This window comes from Camellia sinensis, chromosome 11, assembly GCF_055761805.1.
Source record: "Camellia sinensis isolate YWXY chromosome 11, ASM5576180v1, whole genome shotgun sequence".
Lineage (NCBI taxonomy): Eukaryota > Viridiplantae > Streptophyta > Magnoliopsida > Ericales > Theaceae > Camellia > Camellia sinensis.
This window is the reverse complement of record NC_138971.1, coordinates 168,946,353-168,967,390: the sequence shown is the minus strand read 5'-3', so window position 1 is coordinate 168,967,390 and position 21,038 is coordinate 168,946,353. Positions and strand designations below refer to the sequence as shown.

The following is a 21,038-nucleotide window of genomic DNA, read 5'->3' as shown; positions in this document are numbered from 1 at the left end:
ACCGAGAGATCTGAGGGAGGGATTGACGCACTTGCCTTGTGACAGGCTGACCCTCTGCATCTAAAATAGGGCAGCCCTCCGCATCAAAGACTTTGTTGGTGAAGAAGGGCTCGTGTTCCTTAGGGATAGGGCCTATGGCAGGAAATTCTCATAGAAAAAGACAGTCAAGAACTGAGTATGTACAAAGCTCCACACATCATAGCGGCGCTCCATGTCCAAATGGATGAGGTCAAGACGGAAATATAAGTTACCTAAGAAGAAGGGAGCCAGAGGAATTTGACTGGCACTACAAAGCTTGATAGCCAAAGAAAACACTAAGTTATTAATGCTTTCGGCAGGGTTACTAGGTAGAACAAAGAAGGAGATGAAATAGCTAACAAAGACAGCCAAGTACAAGTCGTCACGGTAGCCCGACCCAACTACAGAGTCGCAACTCTCCTCAGTGATGTCGTCTATAACTGGTTGCAGGTCCTTGAAAAAATGCTTTAACCAAGAAAGGTAGGTGGTTTTATCCCTTTTAGGCTTCTCCTGGAGCAGTTCCCCGGTTCTAAGATCATACCAGGAACCAAACTTTCGCGCCTCCCGAAAGGCGCTTTAAAGAGCAGTGACGGCAACTTGCTCCGCAGGGGTCAGAGACGCTGGATCAAAGAGGTGATCTCCATGGGTGCTGAGGCATAGAAGGACAGTAACATCTTCCAGGATTAGGGTTATCTCCCCCCATGCCAAGGCAAAAGTGTGAGTGTTGCAGCTCCAGCGGGAGATGTAACAACCCCGACCCATGATTAACGCTAATTCATGTTTAAGTATGCCAATGAGTAATTAAGAAGAAATCCTCAATTAATTATATTTGCATTGTATCATTTTGTGTTTACATCTGTTTGACGTAGAAAAATCTGTTCATGTTTTAGTTTCGATTTGCGAATTGAAGGCCTTATCGGCATCCGATTCAGAAATTGACTTGATTTATATGTTAATTAGGATTTATAGGATTTTATGGTAAGTTTAATTAAAATTTGACTCAAAGCGATTAAATTATAATAATTAATGTCAATTAATTAATCAACTCTTGATTAAGCCTATATAAGGCTATTTGACCCCACTAGTCATGTTTTGCACTCTTATTTTCCTCATCTTCCTCATCTTCAAGCTCCAAACGTGAGAGAGAGAGAGAAGGAGAGAAATTGGGATCAAAGGCTAGAGAAAAGGGGATTGCTAGGATTGTTGGTGAATTAAGGAGAATTGGAGAACTTTAACTTTAACACTTGTGAATTCAAGTCTCTAGGTAAGGAATCAAACTCTTAGTTGTGTAATTAAGCTAGATTTTAGAAGACTTCAAATAAATTAAATGAATTCATGTAGGATTTGAGGTAGAATTGAAGAAGATTGAGCCATACCATGCATACATGTTCATTTCTTCTTAAATTGAGCATGGTTTCAAAGAATTCTTTCATGCATGTGTTCATTTCAATCACATTTTGAGAACTCATCATGTTTTCTACCAATTTTTCTAAATTGATCATGTTTTGGGGGTGATTGAGTTCAAGGAAATGCATGCATGTCATGTTTTAGAGCATTCATGAATTTTAAGTTGGATTTGTGACCAATTGCCATCTTTTTGGGCCATGATTTCATGAAATGATCTTCAAGTCATGATGTTTTGTGAGTTTCTAAATGTTTTCTAGAATTTTGGCCCAAAATATTGAGTTTTGAAGTGTTTAGTTTGAGTTTGAAGCTTGGAGATCAAATTTGGAAATTCCAAAATTTGAATTCACGCTCGAGCGTAAGAGTTCACGCTTGAGCGAGCACTCTGAGTGCGTGCACTTCCGCTCGAGCGACTTGAGGCACGCTCGAGCGTGAAATGTATGTACCTAGAGGTTCATGTGTTTTGCAGCATGCTCAAGCGACAGAAGTCACACTCGAGCGAGGGTCTGAGTCTTACGCTCGAGCGGAGATCGAGCTTCCGTCGATTGTGAAAAGAAAGTAACCAGTACTTTTTCAAAGTTTACAGTCCGCTCGAATGAAGGAAGTCACACTCGAGCGAACCCTCACTTTTTGCATGTCCGCTCGAGCGAGGAAAGCCACGATCGAGCGTTGACCCTATTTTCAGCAAGTTTTGAAAAATATTTTCAAGTGCATTTTTACATCCTCATTCCATCCTAGGCATTCCTAGGCCATGATTAAGACTTCATAATGAGGTTAAAGGCTCGAAACACACTAAGAACAAATGAAATACCCGAGCATGTGTATTCAATGTATGAATCTGCCATGTTATGTAGGTCACGCGCCTCAGGATAAGTGAATTGCCTACTTTGCTACCAATTTGGAGCTACAAGTTATCTGTGAGTAATAATTTAGTTAAGCTAAGTTCAAGTAAATTATTTTCTACACACGAATTAAGAACTGTTCTATGAAATGTCATGTTTTATGCTATGAATGATTGTCCAAGTCTAACAAGTACTTATGACATTATGCTATGATTCAAGTAATGCCAAGATTCAAGTATATGAAAGTTCCCGGTACCGGAGGTTCCTTATGGGATTGACAAGCTATCTATACCCGGCTAGAGGTTCCTAAGTGGAACTGACAAGTTTACAAGTTTCCAGTCCGGAGGTTTCTTTATGGGACTGACAAGTTATTCTTACCCGGCCGGAGGTTCTTATATAGAACTGACAAGTATGATTTAAGACATTATGTATGTGATCTGTCAACGCTGATGGATGTACTATGTAAGACTAAGCATGAACTCTGAATTTTATATATGCTCAAAATGAGAATACGTATGTGAATTTCAATTTTAGCCACAGTTTTGGGACATCATTCATTTACCCCTTTACTTTGTTATTATTCACTGGGTCTCCGCTCACTAGTTATTTATTATGTATGTAGGTGAGTAGGCTCGTGATCAGGTTTAAGATGATGCCTGGGGTATTTTGTGTTGGTCAGCCACCCTCTACGCCTCATGAGGAGGTTCCAGATCAAGTCATGTTTTGTGGCTGTGTCAATATGGATGTATAAGACTGTCTCTTTTGTTTTATGAACAAGTTGCCTTTTGTATGTACTTGTTAGTGATGTGTAAATACTGTACCTATGACGTCACTTGTATGTATATAAAGTTTAAGGTTTTCAGTTCCATGTATGTCTTCACAGCTCGATGGACTTCGTATGTTTTGTATATTTGCTTCTGCAGCCCCTAACTATATGTTATTATGTCAAGAGGCCTTTGGTAATCCAAGGATTACTGGCCAGTTACGACGCTAAACCTATAGGGGCGGGTTTAGGTCGTGACAGAGGGGTATCAGAGCACATGTTCTGTCACACACACAAGTCCATATGAGCTTTGGATGTCCTAGTAAGAAGTAGGGGCATTCCATCAGCATGTATAAGTGTGTATGTTTAAAAGTGAAAGCATAAATTCGATTATAATCATGTGATATGGGAACAAACAATCTAAATAATATAAAAAGGACTATGTGCCTATGTTCATAATGTCCTGTTTACCTATAGCAAATGGACAATGCAAGAAATGATGGAATGACTGAATCATCTGAGGCTCGAATGAGCCGAATGGAACAAATGTTTGCAGCTTTGACTGAGGCAATGACTCAACAACAGTAGAGGCAACAACACTTACCTCCCCCGCCAGTCCAAGTGGAGCCGGATAACAATGATCTCATAATTGTAACTCAGAAGTTCCTGAAGATAAAAGCACCGACTTTCTTAGGAGGCATTGAACCGCTAAAAGCCGAAACATGGTTACTTGAAATGAAGAAGCTATTTGAAGTGTTCCCTTGTTCTGAGGTCCAGAAAGTTCTCCTAGCCACCTATACCTTGAAAGATGAAGCCGAAGGTGGTGGTTACTAATCCGAAGCAGTAATGGGAATATGACATGGGCACAATTTAATGCAATCTTCTATGATAAATATTTCCCCCAATGTTTCCGAGATCGGAAAGTTTCTGAATTCCAAGAACTTAAACAAGGCAAGATGTATGTGGCTGAGTATGAGGCCAAATTTACTGAGTTGGCTCGATTTGCTCCTCATATGGTAGATACTGTTTATAAAAAAGTACAAAAATTTGAGGGTGGACTGGATCTGGAAGTGTTTGACCGAGTAGGCGTTTTGAAATTACCTACCTATGTGGAAGTTTTGGACAGAGCAATAATGGCAGAGGCCACAATAGCAGCAATGAAACAAGCTAAAACCCCAGTAACGGAATGGAAAAGCAAAAGGCCTGGGTCTAATTTTCACAAGGGTCGTTCCTTCTTCACGAACAAAAAGCAAAATACGGGATCTTCAAGCAGCTTTAGCCAGAGTAGTGGATCTATACCAACTTGCTCAGAATGTGGAAGGAGGCATAAAGGCATATGTCAATGTGCATCGGGTGCGTGTTTTCGGTGTGGAAAAATTGGTCATATGGTTAGAGATTATACAATGAGGTTTGACAATGTTAGCCATCCAGCGGCAAGTTCAGCCAGATCCGTTCCTGTAACAAAGGCCAATACTAAAACAAATGCCAGAGGTAATACTGGAAATGAGACACTGAGGCAAGGAAGAATGTTTGCACTCACCCCTAGAGATGTACAGAATGCCGAAACAGTGGTGTCAGGTATAATTCCTATCTGTGCTCAGAACACCTATGTATTGATTAATTCTGGTTCTACGCATTCTTTTGTTTCGCATACTTTTTCTCAGAAATTAACTAGACCGATAGAGCCTGTGAATTGTTTGTTATCTGTGTCTACACTATCTGGGGGTTGTATGATATGTGCTTATGTGTTCCCGGTATGTGATATTCTAATTGGTGGCATGACATTGTATATTGACTTGCTGCCCTTGAACATTGATCATTTTGACTGTATTTTGGGTATAGATTGGCTGACTAAATATTGTGCTACTATTGATTGTGTAAACAAAACCATTGTGTTCAAACCACCTGGTATGCCTGAGTTTACTTTCATTGGGAATGGGGTAGTTCCTCCACCATACTTGATTTCGTTTATGAAAGTTAAGAAATTGTTGAGGAAAGGTTGTCAGGGATACTTGTGTTGTGCATTGACTGAATCTTTAGATAGCACTGGTGTAGAAACCATTCCTGTGGTTTGTAACTTTTCTGATGTGTTTCCCAATGATCTACTTGGGAATCTAGTTGATAGGGAAATTGAAATTACCATCGATGTAATACCTAGAACACAACCCATCTCCAAGACTCCGTATAGGATGTCGACTTCTGAATTGAAAGAGTTGAAAGTCCAACTTCAAGAACTCTTAGACAAGAAATTCATCCGTTCGAGTACCTCACATTGGGGTGCTCCAGTTTTATTTGTTAAAAAGAAAGATGGATCTCTGAGACAGTGTATCGACTACCGTGAGTTGAACAAAGTGACTGTCAAGAACAAGTACCCACTACCCTGAATTGATGACCTCTTTGATCAACTTCAGGGAGCCCAAGTGTTTTCCAAGATTGACCTTAGATCCGGGTATCACCAGTTGAAAATTAAAGCAGAAGATGTGAAGAAAACTGCATTCAGAGCTAGATACAGACACTATGAATTTTTAGTCATGCCATTTGGGGCAACAAATGCACCAGTAGCTTTTATGGACCTAATGAACAGAGTTTTCAAAAAATATCTAGATGAATTTATCGTCGTGTTCATTGATGACATTTTGATTTATTCTAAAGGCAGAGAAGAACATAAGAATCACCTGCGAACTACCTTGCAGATTCTGAGAGAAAAGAAATTGTACGCCAAATTGTCCAAATGTGAATTCTGGCTCGACAGTGTGGCATTTTTTAGGCATGTAATCAACAAGGATGGCATTTCTGTTGACCTTTAGAAAATTGAAGCTATTGTGGACTGGCCTAAACTGACAAATGTGACAGAAGTTAGAAGTTTTCTGGGAATTGCAGGTTACTACAGAAGATTTGTGAAAGACTTTTCCAAACTTGCCATGCCATTGACCCAGTTAACTTAGAAAAATGTGTCCTTTGATTGAAACGAACAAAGAGGGTTAGCCTTCTAAGAGTTGAAGACTAGATTAATAACTGCACCGATTTTGACTCTACGTAATGGTACTGATGGATTCCAGATTTACAGTGATGCATCTTATAAGGGTTTGGGCTGTGTATTAATGCAAAATGGGAAGGTAATTGCTTATGCTTCTCGGCAACTTCGACCATATGAAAAGAATTATCCAACTCATGATCTTGAACTGGCAACTGTTGTATTTGCCTTGAAAATTTGGTGACACTATTTGTATGGAGCGACTTGTGAAGTGTATACGGATCACAAAAGCCTTAAATACTTCTTCACTCAAAAAGAACTGAATATGAGACAAAGGAGATGGTTGGAGCTAATCAAAGATTATGATTTGCAGATTTTGTATCATCTAGGAAGAGCTAATACTGTGGCAGATGCCTTGAGCCGAAAGTCCATAGGAAATTTGGCATATTTGCTCACCGGGCAGAAAGAATTACTGTGTGACTTGGAAAAGAATGAGATCAAAATTGTTTTGCGAGAACAGGGTGGAATTTTAGCTGCCATTTCCGCTTAACCCGCAATCATTGAGGAAATTAAACAGAAACAACTTGAAGATGAGTACTTGAGAAAGATTGTAGGAGAATTTGACTTAAGGTCGAGGCAGGGGTTTGTGTTTGAGAATAACGTGTTGAAATTTCAGAATAGACTCCGTGTACCAGATTCCTCTGATTTAAGGAAACGTATTGTGACCGAAGCTCACAACACCAAATTCGCTATGTATTCGGGGAATACAAAGATATATCACGATTTGAGACAGAATTTTTGGTAGCCTGGAATGAAAAAGTACATTGCAGATTTTGTGGCTAGATGCTTACATTGCAGACAAGTTAAAGTCGAACATCAACGACCCGCTGGTTTGTTACAGCCGCTTCTAATACCGGAATGGAAATGGGAGCACATTACCATGGACTTCATTGTGGGATTGCCTCGCTGTTGCCGAGGTATGGATTCTATTTAGGTCATTGTGGATCGTTTAACTAAGTCTGCCCATTTTCTACCTGTTAAATCTATGTACAATGCTGACAAATTGGCCAATATTTATATGAATGAAATTGTGAGATTGTATGGGGTGCCAGTATCTATTGTATCTGACAGGGATTCAAAGTTTGTGTCAAGATTTTGGCAGAGTTTGCAACAGGCCTTGGGGACAGAACTGAGGTTGAGTAGCGCCTATCACCCACAGACAGATGGTCAAACTGAACGAACCAATCAAACTTTGGAAGATATGCTCAGAATGTGTGTATTGGATTTCCAAGGAAATTGGGAGACTTATTTGTCATTGGCTGAGTTTGTGTATAACAACAGCTATCATTCAAGCATTGGAATGGCTCCTTATGAAGCTTTGTATGGAAGAAAATGCCGATCTCCAATATACTGGGCTGAAGTAGGCGACAGACCATTGTTAGGACCGGAACTTGTGCAAGAAACCACTAAAAATGTGAAATTGATTCAGCAAAGGTTGAAAACTGCTCAAAGCCGACAAAAGAGTTATGCTGATGTTCGAAGAAGGGACAGAGAATATGAGGTTGGGGATCACGTGTTCATAAAAGTGACTCCTATGAAAGGACAAACGCAGTTTGGTATTAAGAACAAACTAGCACCGAGATATGTTGGGCCATATGAAGTTCTAGAGAAAATCAACCCGGTAACGTATCGGTTGGCCTTACCTCCAGTAATGGAGCATATGCACAACGTTTTTCATGTCTCTGTGCTTCAGAAGTATTTGAGAGATCCGCTACATGTGATTGAGCCAACTCACGTGCTTTTAAAAGATGATTATACATACGAAGAGCGGCCAATTCAAATTATTAACCGAAGAATCAAAAGACTAAGGAAGAAAGAAATCCCATTAGTGAAGGTTGATTGGCAGAATCGTGGGGGAACCTATGCAACCTGGGAAACAGAGGAAAACATGATGAAAGGATATCTCGAGTTGTTCCCTTTGAATTCAGAGTTCTTCCAAAATGAAGGTAATTCGAGTTTGGGGGACCAAACTCTTTAAAGGGGGAAGACTATAACAACCCCAACCCATGATTAACGGTAATTCATGTTTAAGTATGCCAATGAGTAATTAAGAAGAAATCCTCAATTAATTATATGTGCATTGTATCATTTTGTGTATATATTTGTTTAACATAGAAAGATCTGTTCATATTTTACTTTTGATTTGTGAATTAAAGGCCTTATCGGCATCCGATTCAGAAATTGACTTGATTTATATGTTAATTAGGATTTATAGGATTTTATGGTAAGTTTAATTAAAATTTCACTCAAAACGATTAAATTAGAATAATTAATGTCAATTAATTAATCAACTCTTGATTAAGCCTATATAATGCTATTTGACCACACTAGTCATGTTTTGCACCCTCATTTTTCTCATCTTCAAGCTCCAAACGTGTGAGAGAGAGAGAGAGAGAGGAGGAGAGAAATTGGGATCAAAGGTTAGAGAAAAGGGGATTGCTAGGATTGTTGATGAATTAAGGAGAATTGAAGAACTTTAACTTTAACGCTTGTGAATTCAAGTCTCTAGGTAAGGAATCAAACTCTTATTTGTGTAATTGAGCTAGATTTTAGAAGACTTCAAATAAATTAAATGAATTCATGTAGGATTTGAGGTAGAATTGAAGAAGATTGAGCCATACCATGCATACATGTTCATTTCTTCATAAATTGAGCATGGTTTCAAAGAATTCTTTCATGCATGTGTTCATTTCAATCACATTTTGAAAACTCATCATGTTTTCTACCAATTTGACTAAATTGATCATGTTTTGGGGGTGATTGAGTTCAAGGAAATGCATGCATGTCATGTTTTAGAGCATTCATGAAGTTTAAGTTGGATTTGTGACCAATTGCCATCTTTTTGGGCCATGATTTCATGAAATGATCTTCAAGTCATAATGTTTTGTGAGTTTCTAAATGTTTTCTAGAATTTTGGCCCAAAATATTGAGTTTTGAAGTGTTTAGTTTGAGTTTGAAGCTTGGAGATCAAATTTGGAAATTCCAGAATTTGAATTCACGCTCGAGCGTAAGAGTTCACGCTCGAGTGAGCACTCTGAGTGCGTGCACTTCCGCTCGAGCGACCTGAGGCACGCTCGAGCGTGAAATGCATGTATCTAGAAGTTCATGAGTTTTGCAGCACGCTCAAGCGACAGAAGTCACGCTCGTGCGAGGGTCTGAGTCTCACGCTCGAGCGGAGATCGAGCTTCCGTTGAGCGTGAAAAGCAAGTAACCAGTACTTTTTCAAAGTTTATAGTCTGCTCGAACGAAGGAAGTCATGCTCGAGAAAACCCTCAATTTTTGCATGTCTGCTCGAGCGAGGAAAGTCACGCTCAAGTGTTGACCCTATTTTCAGCAAGTTTTGAAAAATATTTTCAAGTACATTTTTACATCCTCATTCCATCGTAGGCATTCCTAGGTCATGATTAAGACTCCATAATGAGGTTAAAGGCTAGAAACACACTAAGAACAAATAAAATACCCGAGCATGTGTATTCATTGTATGAATCTGCCATGTTATGTAGGTCACGCACCTCAGGATAGGTGAATTGCCTACTTTGCTGCCAATTTGGAGCTACTAGTTATCTATGAGTAATAACTTAGTAAAGCTAAGTTCAAGTAAAATATTTTTTGCACACGAATTAAGAACTGTTCTATGAAATGTCATGTTTTATGCTATGAATGATTGTCCAAGTCTAACAAGTACTTATGACATTATGCTATGATTCAAGTAATGCCAAGATTCAAGTATATGCAAGTTCCCGGTACCGGAGGTTCCTTATGGGATTGACAAGCTATCTATACCCAACTAGAGGTTCCTAAGTAGAACTGACAAGTTTACAAGTTCCCAGTTCGGAGGTTCCTTTATGGGACTGACAAGTTATTCTTACCCGGCCGGAGGTTTTTATATAGAACTGACAAGTATGATTTAAGACATTATGTGTGTGATCTGTCAGCGCTGATGAATGTACTATGTAAGACTAAGCATGAACTCTGAATTCTATATATGCTTAGAATGAGAATACGTATGAGAATTTCAGTTTCAGCCACAGTTATGGGACACCATTCATTTACCCCTTTACTTTGTTATTATTCACTGGGTCTCCGCTCACTAGTTATTTATTATGTATGTAGGTGAACAAGCTTGTGATCAGGCTTAAGATGATGCCTGGGGTATTTTGTGTTAGTCAGCCACCCTCTATGCCTCACGAGGAGGTTCCAGATCAAGTCATGTTTTGTGTCTATGTTAATATGGATGTATAAGACTGTCTCTTTTGTTTTATGAAAAAGTCACCTTTTGTATGTACTTGTTAGTGACATGTAAATACTGTACCTATGACATCACTTGTATGTATATAAAGTTTAAGGTTTTCAGTTTCATGTATGTCTTCACAGCTCGATGGACTTCGTGTGTTTTGTATATTTGCTTCTGCAACCCCTAACTATGTGTTATTATGTCAAGAGGCCTTTGGTAATCTAAGGATTACTGGCCGGTTACGACGCTAAACCAATAGGGGCGGGTTTGGGTCGTGACAGGAGACGACCATATCAGTGTTGGTCTGCACCTTGCACACTGATAACTCCCTTGAAATCAGAATGGCGTTGAAAAGACGGACATCTCGTAAGCGCTGCTCAAAGCCACCATCAACAATAATGTCATCGACCTAAAGGGACCAATCTGCTGGAGGGCCCGAATGAGTGCGATAGTAGATGTAAGAGTGTGGAAAGTAGCCATGCTCCACGCAAACCTGTAGCACAGAGACTGGGTTCACCATGTCCGCATCATCCAAATTGGCCTCCCCAAAAGGAATTAGATGCTCCTCTAGAGGAAGGGCATCAGGAATGAAGGAGTCAACTGCCTTCCAAAAGGGGTTAGCCAGTCCTCCGAAGTATGGAGCCCTCCACCACTCAGTTGGGAATGGGGCAACCTTGTCGAAAAGAAATCTCGTGCTGGCCATGAGGGAGAATAAAGAATGGTGAAAAGGCTTTGGAAAATGAGGACAATGAAGAGAAGAAGACAAAGGAGACAGAAAGGTGTGTTGGGAAGAAGTGGGGGACCAGTGGATCCAAGGGCGTTATTTATAAAGAAAAATCAACAAAGGGCGCTAATACGCTTCCCTAGGCCATTATGACTTGGCAGTCAAAAAGGCATTTTTTCAGAGCCGACGCAGCTTTTGACCCAACTGACGCAACCCTTGGGTTACTTGCTGATGTCATGCACGAGCGGGAAACAGGAGCGTGTCCCCCACGCGCGCAGGGGGCAAAATGTAGAGAATCAGAAATTAAACCCCAAACTAGTATGGACCTAAGCACTAAGATCGCCCCAAAGAGGCAACTAGGAATAAAAAAGGAGCATGGGCCAAAGCTCAAAGGAAGTGGGCCAACAAATGGGCCGAGGCAGGTCTGACCCACTAGGGCTCTAGATGGACTCCGCGATGAAAAATGCCCAAGTCAAGTTATAGAGGCAACACCTACAGCGGTGAAGTTGTAGAGGGAACCTGTGCAGCGGTAAAGTTGCTGAGGAACTTTGCCTCAGTGCTGCCATTCCTAATATCTTCAGTTCCACCGCCATCTGAAGTTGCTGAGGGAAAAAGAAAAGCCGACACAACTAAGTTGCAGAGGCAACACTTGCAATGGCAAAGTTGCGGAGGTCAAGTTGCAGAGGCACTTTGTCTCAGCGCCACCATTCCAAGTATCTTCGGCACTGCCGCCATTCTAAGTAATGTCGGTGTCACGATCATTTGGAGTTGCCGAGGGAAAAAGAAGACCGAAGCAACTAAGTTGCAAAGGCAATACTTGCTACGCCCAAGTTGAGGAGGCATTCTGTCGGCGCCACCATCTCTAATATCTTCGGTCATGTCGTCTGAACTTGCCATGGGAAATGACTACCGCAGCAACTAAGTTGCAGAGGAAATATCCTACCAAGATAATAGCAGCCTTTGAGAGAGGCTTCCCTCTGCAAGTAGGGGCTAATGCTTAGAGCCGATAACAAGCCCCAAGACATTACTAGCTTAAGGCTAATAGCAGGCACCACAATCTATTAACTTGGCGTGATAGCCGGCCCCAAGACTTACTGGTTGGAGCTGATAGCAGGCCCAGAAATACCAGTTTACCGCGATAACCCCGCAAAGATGAGAGGAGGGTAGGCCCAACATAAGGGACTCTCTTTCCATTTACCCAGGTCATGGACCTGCCTTAGTCGCACAGGCAGGACTAAGGAAGCCCCCTTGGGCTTGGTACTAAGGCACAGCATGGCTGATAGCAGGCTTGGTTGTGGCCTTTGCCTTGGGAAGCTGGGGAGTTTGTGGTTAGGTGGCTAAGGGTGGAGGCTTTGCTGAGGTAAACACGAACATAGTTGATAGCAGACTAATGGAGTCCTGAGAATACATGTACTGGCCAAATGGAACTGAGAAGACAAGTGCAGCAACAAGGTTCACCGCTACAAGTGCACTTGCTGAGGTTCAGGCTGAGAAGGCAAGTGCAGAGGCAAACACTCCCGTCGCAACTACACTTGCTGAGGCTTAAAAAAGGTAGTTACGGAGGCACCTTCATCCTGGTGGCTCAAGGCAAAATATTCCATGTGATCCTCTAGGACACATGTCTTCTCTCTATTTGGCCCCTTGGTGTCCTCTTGGTGGCAAGGAAAAGCCTATAAATAGGACCCATTTCCTAAGATTCAAAATTTTGGAGATTTAGGGGAGATGCTGCCCATTTTGGTACTGTCATTATCTTTTTTTTAAGCCATTTGCTTCACCCTCACCTAGATACACACTCTTTAACTCCCAAATAGTTGTTGCTACTCATTCTTCAGCCACTTCCACCACTATTGGACTATCAACATAGTTTTGCCTCTCTAATCACCTCTCTAACCTTGAACCCTTCTACAATCATTAAAGCAAAGTTTTCATACCCGGTGATCTCGGCTATACGATTTAGATCAGTTGGCAGAAGAATGACGGTGGAAAGAGCGACCCCGACCTTGATATTGTCGCTAGCACTGTCGCCGGCCTTGATTGGTTGGTCCCCAATCGTGATGGAAGGAGCCCAGGGTTCATCGGGTTTAAAATCACTTGAGCTTGCGGCTACATGGGACCTCAACTTCTTTGATCGTGAGGTATCAGTTGGTTTATCCTCAGCAAGCCTCTTTTCGGCGTTAGAGGCACTCTTCTTAACCTCGGCCAATTTTGAGATTAGCAGTGTATCATCAGTATTAACTTGGGTGACAGAGGCTTTTGCTTTAGCCCTCTTCACCCTTTTTGGCTTTGGTTTGGGTTGGGATTGAGATGGTGAAAACTGAACAGTAACAATTCCTAGAAGGTCGGCCAAAAGGTCTTCCACAACAGGCTTATTGCGGCCCATGTCATCAGCGGTTGCAGCAACGGTAACTTTGGTAAGTGAATTGCTAGAAGTGCAATTGGTGGGTTTGCTGGATCGTAAGCTGACGCCTCAGAGTCTTGATGTTTGCGGCTACAAGTTCTGCCTGCTGGTACATTTGCCGGGGCACAATGACGGCGTCAGTGCTGGGATATTAGGATAAGTTAGGGGGCGGAGGTTAACGACAACCCAACGGGATCTGAAGAGAAAGCCTGATCGGCTCTTGGTGAAGAAGTGACTAGAGAGGTTGAGGCAGAGAGTGAAGTTTGACTCCTCCAAGGGATGTCGGGCAAAGCCGACTTGTATGTGGGTATGTAATTCAACAGTTGAGAGGCCTTACGCCTTTGCACAGGGAGATCCAAGAGCTTTTTTAGATCTCGGCTACGGACGTATGATTACCGAAATCCCTTGGCTGGCTGAGAAAAAACTGCAAAAAACAAAGAGCAAACATTAGTAGAGATGAATGAGTTGGCAAGCCTTAACAAAAATGGAATTACAGTAGGATAACTAAGTCTTACCATCACCCTCTTTAAAAACTGCTCAGCATAGAGGATAGAGATGAAGATTGTCATCAGGAGCAAACTCCCAGTTGCTCGAGACGATGATGTAATCATCTCTAGCACCCTTGTTGGAGTCTGAGAGGTCGGCTATTAGTTTAAAGGCGGTGGATCTGGGCTTAAGGTAGTATATGTAGCCTTTTTCAGACTTAAGGCCACACATGATATAACAGAATTGGATATCAACTAATGTGATCCTAGCCTTTTCTCGGTTTGCTAGTTCAATTATGCCATTGATAACACTATAGAAGTTTATGGCAAGCTGCATGGGGTTGAGTTTGTAATAGTGAAGGATTTCTCAAAAGAGAGTATCTAAGGAAAACGAAAGTCCACATTCAATGAATGCAACAACAGGGAAGGGCATGGAGTCTCCATCAAGCATGATAGAGTCCTCCTCCCCAGCTAACCTCAAATGGACATCAGTTGGGATAGAGAACTCCCGCCTAAAATGCTCTAGTTTTTCTAGGGTGTCTACCCTCCACCTAAATGTACCCATTATCTTAGCAAGAAGGGGTTGGGAAATAGAATGGTTGATATAGGTTTAAAGACCTCGGCTAAAACCTAAACATGCGCTGGTGTTAGGGTTTTTGAAGATCTAAGGGGAATTTGTTTCGATTTTCCTAAAGAACAAGGTTCTAAGGCAAATCCCAAACCTAAAAACTATAGAAACAGGAATTGAAGGCAAAAATCTGGAAGTACAACAAGACAAACAGAAAAAAGAGCATGATTCAGAATCAAAAAAGCAATAAGGACTCAAGAATGAGGAAAATCACAGAGTACTGAGTGAGTATGTGCAGAGCATTGTACAGGAACACAATTGACATTTTAGTAATGTAACTCAAAGCACAATAGAAATTCAAAGAAATAAGAAGTGATGATCAAAGCATGGAGATAGAGATAGCGTACAACAAAAATAAATGCAGAATAGTAACACACAATGTGCATAGATGGCAGAGTAGAAACAAATCAAACATGAAAGACTGAAACTAAAGAGAAAGAAGTTGTGAACTTACTGAATAAGGCTGGAAGGAAGTTCGTTGGAGTCAGACGGTGATTACGAGAAGGACAGAACGATGGATGGTCCGCCGGAAGTGGTGGATGGAACAGTTGCAGAAAGCTTGAAGAAGCGGCAATGGTGGTTTGCGAGTCTTGAGAAAATTAGAGTGCAAAGAAAGAAATGAATTTTGCAAAAGTGAAGAGGCAAAGAGAGAGAGAGAGAGAGAGAGGGTTTTGTTAAAATGTAAAGAGGCGGCAAAACATAATTAAACGCCTTGGACGACATGCTTATTAGGCAGTGTGCGCAGAAGCGACACGACCTAATATCGCGTGTCAGGTGCGAACCAATGAGGAACGGATGCGTGGAGGAAATGATTGAGTAAACCGAGCGTGACAGGTCATGCGCAGATAAAACTCTTGGAGTTCTTGATTTAATAAAGCAAAAACCGTAGTTCAAGGAACAATCTCTCTTAAGGAACTCAAAGAACTTGGTTCTTAGTCATTGATAAAGATGGATAGTTGAGTCCTGGGTACTTGAAATCGACGTGTCATGATCTCGGTCGAAGGAAAGAACGAAGTTTTGAGTCAACATAATATATGAATAAGCGACGTAGGTTCCATCACCTCAGGTTGCCGAGGTAATAGAATCTAGGGGGCAGTTGTGGGGACATATTTTGTGAATGACAGCACGTGGCCAACCGAGGTGCCACGTGGGCTGGTCCTGATGCCAAGGTGATCTTAGCTAGGCCGAGGTTATCTGCGGAGATACCGGAATCCGAGATAAGCAGATAGGGGAGAAGAGTCCTAGAATAAGGGAGGATCTCAGTCTGGATAAAGATAAAGCTCTTAGGGAGTTTATCCTTATCTAGCTGAGAGTCCAGGATGAGTATTGAGCTTGAGTCCACTAAAGTGAGGTTTCTACAGGGATCAGGTCAGTGCTGGCTATAAAAGCAAGGCATCCCCGTGGGTATGAGGTATGTGTGATAGGCTGGGAACAGTAAGTTCTTTCTTCTGAGGTAAGCACAATTTGCTATCTTTGAAAGATATTTTATTATTGACTTAAGCGTCGGAGTGTCCCCGGGTGGACGAACCACCGCCGGATTCCTATCTTTCTGTGATAGGTTTTTCGGGCTCAATATATTCTGCCAATGCTCTCCAGCTAAGTCCCCCCTCTTGGTTGTGTGGTCAAAAATCAACACCCACAAAAAGTAATTATTTAAAATTAAGAAAATCAAGTAAATTAGAATGAAGGTTTGGAACTTCTAGAAGGCTTCTCACTAAAAAGTTCATTTTCCTTATATATATGGATTATTAATTTTATTAAAAATATAAGAGGTAAAATATAATTAATTATCAAAAAATAATAATATTTAAATATTGAATGAGATATGAACATGTATGTCTTTAATAAAACTAGTTGGCGACCCCACGCACTCCGTTCGTGGGGTCGTGCTATAGTTTCAATATAAACATTTTTAAAATTGTGTTTGGTTTATGAATTTGAGAAGCGAAATGCGGTTATGTATGGTTGACATGAATGTTGTATGTGTGTGCTAGCTTCATTTGCTGTCAAGGGAATCTACAAATATTATTGATAGATTTAGTAATACTACTTTTCAAGCCGAATGAAGATCATTCTCATGAATGAAAACTTAATCTAGTTCCATAAATTGATATTAGAATCAAAACAAATCTAATCCATTTACCTAAAGAAAACTTACACCCCATTGAAGACAGGGAGCATATTTATTTTATCATCCTTAATTTGATTCTACAATTTAATCCACAATATCCACTCAGCAATTACACAGTTTCATGATTTAAACAATTGTGGTTGACATGTATGTTGTACAATGTGTTAATTTGCTCTTGGAACTTGTTACTTGTAATCAGATTTGGTTTTGGGTTGTTTTGTTTGTTTTCTTTATAAATAACTAATTATCTTCTTTCTTTTAATATCTTCAGAAATTTGTATAGGGTTTTTAATTGCATCTTCTTGATCAGTTGGGTTTCAAATAATTTTATTCCTATGTTGGTAGTTTTAAGGTGAATTGAACTGTCATAAACAGGGGAATCAAATTTGATTGATTGGAAGGCTGATTTTTTATTTTCTAGTGAAAAAGTATTTAGATCTTATGTTATTGAGTACTCTTCGAGTCTCCAAATCTCAAACATACAGATTTTTTGTATTCATTCTTATTCAGTTTTAGAAAAATTTTTAGATTCATAGGCCTAAAAAGTGCGAAGATCGAACAACAACAATGAAAGAAGATTTTCTGAATTCATTGCTCTGTTTCAATTTCAATTCCCTCATGTTACAGAGTACATCCAGAGAATTTCTTTTTTATTTTAGTTTTGCAATGGCTTGTGATTTGTCCTTTTTTTATATATATAAAAAAATTGTTTTTGCTTTGTTCTTCGTTATTGTTACGATTATTTCAAAGCTTTTGTCGATGTTCTGCTCGAATTAAAGAGGCTCTTGCGTTATTGTCTTCATATAAAGCTCGATTTGTGAATTAACAAACATGTTTGGTTTTATCAAGACCATGCCTTTAGCTGCCTTGTTTTTCCCTTTCCAAATCATGATTTTAGTTTCTATCAGAATCTTTGATTCTCAAATTTCTTTCTTTGTTGGGCGTCGGAGTTTTCACTCGAGAAAACATCATTTTTTGTGTCTAAACACTTCGCAGCTTTGCCTTAATCCAAAAGCTCTTTTTTAAGTCTTCATATAACCCTGAAAGCACCTGAACCATCCTCTTTAATTTATGTCTTGCTGTTGCTTTTTTCTTTCACCCAAATTCAAGACTCTAATAGAGTATATTGGATTTCTGAGATTTCAATGAATCAATTGTGATGGATGAGTGTACAAAGTTTCATCATTGAATGCTCAAGGATCGCTCAAGGATCTTGGACCACTCTTTTGAATCTAAATAGGCGATTGGAATATCAGATTTTATCTTCTTCTTTTTTTCCCAAAAATTTATGGAGTATGTATGTAGTCCAATAATTAAGTACCCATGTTAGGAGTTGATGAAGGATTCAAATTTCACACTTGAATTGTATTTTGGGCTTCACTCAAGCGATAAAGACTTCTTTCTTTTTTCTTCTTCTTATGTATTTGTTTTTAATTTAATGTGCATAACTAAAATGATACATGGAAATTCATGCATCTTGTTACGTTTGATTTCTGTCAGTTTATGATTTACATGATTTAGCATGAAATAAAGAATTGTTAAGCTATTCTTTAATTAGGATTTTCTAGTCTGTATGAATAGGTGGTTGAATTTTCCCCCCTCTATTTCTTTAAACCTTTTATGAGAATTCTCATGGTGTATGATTATGTAGTAGTCAAAGTATTATATAACTATTTACTTTGTGTCTTCTAATAATTTGTTCTCAATCTTCTTGTCCTCATAGTTGTTATCAAACCAAGCATCAGTAAAATACCAGAAGGAACACTCATAGCACAAGAGGAGGAACTTTTCCTATTGAATTATTTCCTTGCCAAATACCTAGACAGATTCCTTAGCTTTATTATTGTTGCTCTACGACACAAAATTTCCTTTTAAAAGCTTCAGATGTTTTTGTTTTTTGGTCTTGGAAGCTTCAATGACTTGGGGTTTTTTGATTTTCATTTTCTTTATTTATTTGTTTTATATTTTCAAGTAATATATCATACATTTCTATTGCTTGGATTTGAATTTTAAATTTAGCCTGGCAAAGTCTTTGTTTATTGAGACATATTGACAAACACATTGTGCGCATCTATTTAACATATGGGCAGGGGTGAAAACAATGTGGGTAAATATTGTGCAACACACTTGTAAATAGTAGGCATCAAATTACATATGTAATTACCAGGATTTGCAACGGCAGGAGCAATGCTTTGGATGCCCAATTTTGACAGTATCACGGCAGCAATAGCACCAACAGTGATGGGAAGAACAGGATAACAACTCCATCCACAAGATATGTATATATACATATGTATATCTTGTGAGAAACAAAATCCCCTGTTGTTCGAAGGGGTAACATTTGTTTTCTTCTTCATTGCCAGCGTGACTAATCTGAATTCCACTTGGGTAACCTAAAATTTGGCAGGGAGGAGCTTTGGGCAATAGGCCAATAGCAGACCACCATTTTGGGAAATTTCTACGAGGAGCTTTGGAATTTGTTTGTTTCTACTGCCTTGTGTGTGGCTAAGCTAAAGGCCACGTAGCCAGCCCAAATTTGCTTTGCAAACCAAAGAAGTCACTAACTTGCACCAAGAAACCCCAGCGTTACACCATATGTTACACCACTCTTACCTTCTTTTTGTATATACTAGTTGAACCCCATGCACTCCACGCGAGGGGTCGTGCTATTGTGGGCGAAATGTATATAATTTTTAAAAAATTTAAACCAATTCAGAAATAGATCTTTCATTTTTATATGATAAATTTGATTAATTGAATAAATTATAATTGTCGAGTTGATTTAATTTTTTTTTAATAATATATACAAAATGCTCTACAAAATAAAAATAAAAAATTTATTATTAATGTGGATGAAATAGTTAGGAAAGATTTGTAGCAAAAGTTATGCTAATGTTAAAACTCTATTGAACATGAAGAATGCCTGTAACATAGGAACAACTAATGTTATACATTGGAGGAACAACATTATATATATCTATATTTATTTTTTTTTTTTGAGAAGTTAAATACATCATCATAATTATATAGCATGTTAGTAAAAATATCCTCATCTTTCTCGATATACAATATTTTTTATTTGGTGCAACAAAGTTTCGTCGTCATATTTGCAGTTGTCATATATTTCTTCTCAAGTTGAATATGTAGTTATTACTGATGAAAGTTTAAGGGTTGGGTCATGCACAAGGGGCTTGGACACCACCCAGTGTAGTTAGTCACATTCTCATATAAATCTGCACTTATTACTTATAAATAACTATAACATGCCATCATCAGATTGGTTATTAATTTAGCTAAATAAGATTTGCAAATTCAATAATTTTTGGAAACAAAACTATACAACCAACTGAAGTCCAATTCAAACAAAGCTTAGATTAGTTTTACTTCCAGCAGTAGGGAAGCTCAGATTAGTTTTACATCGAACAAATGAGAAACAACATTTGATAGTTTCATACCTGAGAAGCTTTACCTATCTTGTTATGGAATACCATAAAGTTCACACAAATTTTCATGTAAATCTAAATTCTGAGATGGCATGTTTACATGACTGTTTAGATTTCTAGAGCTTGTTAATACAATGGCTATTTGATGTCTACACCATAATGTGGTGGTTGAACGAACCTATATTTGAACTTGTCTTTTAAGCCAATCTTTTTAAATTAATTTTCAAACTACTATATATATATATATTTTTTTTTTGTTCTTCATTGCTCTTAAATGAGGTGTCATATGTACCATATGCAAGTTATGATAAAAAATCTTAACTATTTTTTTTCAAAATCATTAAAAAGTTCATTACAAATAAGCAAAATTATATCAAATTGGACAATTATAATTCAACAATACATAGTTCGAAACTCATATGATAAAAAGTTTCAACTATTTTTTTCAAAATCACTAAGAAATTAATCATAAATAAAAGAAATTATATAAAATTAGACAATTATAAGTCAACAATACAAACTCGAAACTCAACAACTTACTAAGGTCAAGTTTGGCATGTTCAGAAAAAGTTAAAAAGTCAAAAAGTTACTCAAAAGTTAAAAAGTTAATACTATTCATCAAAAGTCAACAATTACGGCTGCACAACTCCCAATCCTAATTTTCTCCTACAAACCAATTTTTACAATTTTTTATTACACATTTTTTCATAAAAAGTCAAAAAGTTAACCCAAACATTTATATTTTCTTCCGTAATTTTTTTTGTCTAAAAAGACAAAAAGTACACTTATTTAAGACACCCCAAACAACCCCTAAGTCTAACAATTACTATAAGAAATTGCCGAAACCCATACTAGGAAAAAATTACTAATTGTCTAAAAATTAACTCAATTTTATAGGCCTAAAAACGCAACTTAAACCAAATTGCAGAGAGGA

The 21,038-nt window shown here is 38.9% G+C and overlaps 1 long non-coding RNA gene across 1 annotated transcript in view; it reads right to left on the bottom strand.

Moving 5' to 3' along the window:
* LOC145803002 (uncharacterized) overlaps positions 1-19,299 on the bottom strand; it is a 47,449-nt gene extending 28,150 nt beyond the window's left edge. Inside the window, exon 1 of the long non-coding RNA XR_014344939.1 lies at positions 18,826-19,299. This is a non-coding gene — a long non-coding RNA (uncharacterized LOC145803002). The remainder of the gene's footprint in view (positions 1-18,825) is intronic.
* Positions 19,300-21,038: the final 1,739 nt, after the last annotated feature.